Source organism: Vigna unguiculata, chromosome 6 (assembly GCF_037176805.1).
Source record: "Vigna unguiculata cultivar grain cowpea cultivar isolate G323 ecotype 2 chromosome 6, ASM3717680v1, whole genome shotgun sequence".
In the NCBI taxonomy this organism is placed as follows: domain Eukaryota; kingdom Viridiplantae; phylum Streptophyta; class Magnoliopsida; order Fabales; family Fabaceae; genus Vigna; species Vigna unguiculata.
This window is the reverse complement of record NC_140797.1, coordinates 33477323-33483322: the sequence shown is the minus strand read 5'-3', so window position 1 is coordinate 33483322 and position 6000 is coordinate 33477323.

The following is a 6000-nucleotide window of genomic DNA, read 5'->3' as shown; positions in this document are numbered from 1 at the left end:
CAACTGCAACGCTCGAGTGATATATGACAGTGGACTAGACTGTCGTTTAAATTACACCGTATGTCGTTTTAGCTAAAGGGTAAGTCGTATTTGTTCCAATAGAAGAAAAAGTGAGAAGGACGAAATCGTCAAAGTAATCTAATGCGCGTTTAAAAGTAAAACTTGACATTACATGGAGCAGAAATAGTCACCGTTCCTTTTAAATGTTAACATACAGAAGAAAAGTTTTAAAAACATAAAATATATAATTATTTTTTCGTATTTTCACAAAAAGGGTCCACATTTTATGTTAGAAAATTTCTATATGTTATTATTAAAATATAGTTTATTGATAGCAAAGTTTTTTTAAGAATTGTTTTGCTTTATTAATTTTCAGAAGTTAACTTAATATTATCATAAATCTTCAAGAGTTAAAATTACTATCGTGACTTATAAGTTATATTGTAGTCAATGTGTGTCTTGAACTATTTGATAAGTTTTAATTAAGTCGTAAAACTATTTTCTTCTTGGATTTTAAATTTATATTTATTTATAATTAGATTTTAACACTAGTTTTTATTCGTAGAGTAAATAGAAGATACTTGAACAAAAAGTGAATACAAGTTCAAGTATTTAATTAAAAAAATAATTGAATTGTTATGAGACCTTATAAAAACAAATTACATTAATTATCGCTTGTTAAGATATAAAAACTTTTTTTTCTGTTTTCTACTCTCACATTAATTATTCTTTAAATGATTGAAAAATATTATGCGAATATTATTTGCACATTTTAATTATTTCAAAAAAAAACAATTATACCATATTTTCTAACGAGAGATTGTTATTGCCTTAAAAATATGTAAATTAATAAAATCTCATTATTAATTAGCAGAACTTATTCTAAACAACTTTTTTCAACTTTTTATCTCATGCTATTATTCACACATAATATGTTTGGGAAAGTTTATTCATAGATACTTATACAGGAAAAGACTAGATTTTTTTTTTATAAATTCAAAATTAACTTGTGGATATGTTAATTAATTTATAGAAGTTCTTTTATGTAATTTTCGAAATTTTTATTTTTTAATTTGCGTATAAAATATTTTAATTTATGAAAAAATGTATTTTATTTACTTCGTTTTAGGAAATGTTTATGAACTTAGACATATCCTAATTAATAGTGTGGACTAAGAGTGAAGAGCAAGAGAAGACCTGGAATATATAATTGCAAAGTATAAGAATAAATATACATATTTTATTAGTCACATTCACATATAGTCAATTTCTCTTCCTCACCACCCATTCTTCCCTTTCTTTTGATAGTAACCAGAAAATAATTTTCTCAACACTTTGAAAAGTCCTACTACTTTGAAAATGACTTTTATGAATTAATGATTTAAAATACGAATATCCATTTATACATTAATATTTTCTAATAAATGCTTTATACACAAATATCTTGAATCAAACTCCTAATTATATGTTTAAAGATAAGTATATCGTCAATTAGGTGTAAATGTTTTGATAATGATGTAATAAGACACCCTTATATGATAATAAACATAAAATTAATGGTTTAATTATCAAAATTTAGCTCTCGTTAAATTTTAATTATATTACATATATGGTTGCACTTGCATGCTATAGCAAAATAAATATGGAATCTCGCTCTTTTTTTTAGTTGCAAATGATAAATTTAAACTCAAATGTTAGTAAAATTACTGATTGCGATTTTATTACAAAATGTGTGCAAAGAAATATTAATAAATTAATAATTATTTAATGAAATGATCTCATGATGGAAAATAAACAAGAGACTTGATATTTGGTTTACGTACAACACAGGTACTAACACAAATTAGGCTATAAAATTACAATACTCATTGTTATTAAAATATATATATATATTTGTGAGTTGTTGATAGAAATGTATACAAATGAAAATTTTGAAATTTCCATAGAAATAAAATAGTTTCATGTGACAATTTTTTTTTTCTTATTTTGTCTATATTGTTTGTGACTACAGTTTCGTCAACTTTGAGTCTACTATAAAAACAAAAAAGAAAAACATGTAGATTCACATATATGGTGATAATGATATTACTTATTATGATCAAATTGCATAACTTTTGTCTTCTCCTATTTGGTATTCTCAAGAACGAATCAAATAACTTCATGTCTTAGATATTGACAATGCATTGTGAGCCTGTGATTTATTTCCAATAATTAATTATTGTGTTCTGCTTGTATTTGTATAAATATAATAATGAAGTTTAGTTTTAGCCAACATATATGTTTTATTTTTATTTTTTCAAAATATCAATCTACTTTTATTTTTTAAAAATGGGCAAATAACATTTATCTGAAAGAATTCTATTTTTTTAAAACGAATGTCAGGATTATCACCTAATTTTCGTTCAACACAATATTTATTAACAAGTACTAGTATAAACAGAGGCGTTATCGCGTCTGTGTGTATGCATTTTTTAAATATACATAATATTATATTAGTAGGTGATAATATTGTAATGTTATTAAGTTAATATATAAACTAAACTTATATTTATTAGAAATAAAGTGAAATATATCATAACATATGAAAGAATAATCATTGATAAATAAAGAAGAAGAGAAGAAGGAGAGACATCTGATTTTATAAAAAGTTTGTAAAAGTAACGGTCAATTTTTTAAAAATTTAATAAATTATTATATTTAAAGGGTAAGATTGGTATTTTGAAATGTAGACACAAAAAATGAATCTCCTTTATATATTGTTATACAAAAAATGAATCTCTTTTATATATTGTTATAGATTACTTGAAAATAGACAAATATTTCAACATTTGGATAGATAAAATATTATAAAAATTAAAATTATACGTAATTAACACTCATCTTTTCCAAAAACGATAAGCAAATGATGGCCAGGTATATTTGGATAAGGGTTTGAACTCTTCCAAGTTCGTATTTACTTTTGGGTCTGAAAACTCAATTATTGTTTAGTTGTTTCTAAAGTTGATATATAACACAAAAAATAGCCATGATTTTTGAAAATTATAATTCTAATATGTCTGTTTAATAAAAAAAGTATTGCATAGAAATATTTATATAAAACTTTCTGAAAATTACAGAGTAACATACTATTTTTATTAAATATTATATTAAAAAATTTAGTGAGAATAATATAATATTTTTATTAAACAAGAAAAGGTTAATTTGATTAAAAATATAATCAAGAACGTTAATATATAATTTATCATAACTCAATACCATATTTTATTCATAACATCAATAAATATAACTTAACTATTTTTTTAAGATTAATATTAAGTTGAGACGTATAAAGTAATATTTCTCATAATATCTTATTTGTTTAAGATAAACTTTTTCACATATTTGAAATCTTATTAAGTCTCATAACTATGGATGTCAACACAATTTATATCTTTGAGTATAATATCCGTAACGAGTAGGAAATGAATATTATAAATAGACATCCTTGGATATATAATGGGTACATATATTTTTTATACCCGCATATTAATGGATTAGGTACCGATATTCGTACATGTAAATATCCATACCTGTTATACTATAATTTAAATTAAAAAAAAATAAAAGAAACATGATTAAAATACTAACATATTGATTTTGAATGTGTTATTTTGTATTAATTGGTTTTAAAATACAATCTATTTTTCTTTGTAAATTGTCATTTAATTATTATTTAAATGAGTTATTTTGAGTTTGTTTGAAATTTTTGAATGTTATGTATTGATTTTATTTGAATGTATGGTTAAAATATGTTATTAAATATTAAACTTTTTTTTATAAATACTCACGAATATAAAAACGAGAAAACGAATACAGAATAGAGTACGAGAAAACTACTACTTGTATCTCCTCATACTTTACCTGTCCGGTTGACTTTCATACTGATAGCATAATAAACACATGCAACATTAACAAACAAGGAATTATTAAGTAATTTAAGAATGAGTTTGAATATAGTATTAAGTAAAAAGAAAAAAAAAGTTGAATAATATATCATGGAGAGAAGATTGTAAACTGATTTTAACTGAATGTGGTATTAATTTCTTATCTATACCAATGTCATAACATATTGCAATTAACCTCAAATAATCATAAAAATGAACAATAATATAATCAATATCCAACAAATTTAACCAACTTAAATTCTTCAAACGACTTAATTTTCTTTCTTCTATTATAATTGTTGAAAAAATCCAAAATTTATCGAGCAAAGTTATTGAGAAATTGTTCGGTTACTCTCAAATTGAGATGATTTTTTAGTGAAATATCGTCTATTTGGTGAAATCATGGAATATGTAAGCATTATTATTTTTTGAATGGAATTAATTTAGAAATTACTTTCACAAAATTCTCAGTCATTAAGCAAATTATGTATAACCATAGCATTTTAAAACATCAATCAACATACCTATAATCCAAGATAACTAATTTTAATTTTCATTGTTTTTCGAGAATTTTGGTTTGATACTATTTTATTTTCAATATCTAAATGATCAGCATCAATTCGACGTGAATTCCTTTATAGTTGACCAGAAAACTTTTATATTTTTCAATCTGACTTAAAGCGCTTAAAAGAGTATATGCATCTAGGGATGGCAACAGGGCGGGTACGGGTATCATGATCCCATCCCCATCCCCATAATAAAAATTCATCCCCATCCCCATCCCCAAACCCAACGGGTATACAACTTTTGACTCATCCCCATCCCCACCGGGTAACGGGTATTTTCTTATACCCATACCCATACCCATTTTTTTATTGTTCCATATATCAATTAAATATTTTTTATAAAAAAAATTTAAAAATCATACCAACGGAATCATGATACTATCAAAATATTCAATATTAAAATAACATACTCTTTTTTATTTTCATGATGTCAAATATTAAGAAAAATATTATAATAGTATAAATCTCAAATTAAAGTATCAAATAACAACTAAATAAAATTCAAATAATTATATAAAAGCTAAAAAATTACACATTACTAAAATTTTATAATAACCAAAATATTTATTAATTTTACAAATGATCAGTGGTTTCATTTGCATTCGATCCACCTACACATAGAAAAAAAATGAAAAATTAGATATGATATAATAATTGAAATTGAAAATTTTAATTACTAGAATATAATGTACCTTCTTCATCAGATTCATTTTCACTCATGAGAACATCTTTTCCTTTTAATTTTTTAACACCTACAAACACCAAATGTAGAATATTAGATGAGAATTCACAAAAAATACTAACAAAAAATATTAATAAATTTGAGTAACTTACCTAGATGGTTTGAGTTCCATATCCAACTTCTTGTACACATCAAAGCCTCTATAGTAAATAATTAAACATTATCATGAAACAAAAAATAAATAATAAATAAAATTATCATAAAGGAGTAAAGATAATTAAATGTGTGACCCAAATTTGAGAATATCCATTTGAACATAACATAACGGAAAAAAAAATGTATAATTAAGATTATGATAAAAGGAAAAGTACCTTGAAGATCTGCTTAAACCTTAAAGAACAAGCCAAACAATTAAAAGAGAGTAAAAAAGTGTATAACCAAAGTAACAAAAAGAAGAGCTACAAAATAAGAGTCAAACATTTTCATGAAAATAAATAAATAAATAAAGATAATCAAATGTGTAACCTAAAAATTATTTCATAGAATGAAATTGAGGAACACCTATTTGAACATAACCATGTACAGAGAGTAAAAATTATGTAATAAGAAGAAGAAAAATTACCTTCAAAATTAAATCTTGAAAAACAAACCAAACAATTGAGAGAGTAAACAAAGTGTATAACAAAAAACAAAGAGAATGAGAAATATGTTATATATATATATATATATATATATATATATATATATATATATATATTATATTATATTATATATTATATTACTATGTATATATATATTATATGTGTGGATATCTTATGTTTATATATAT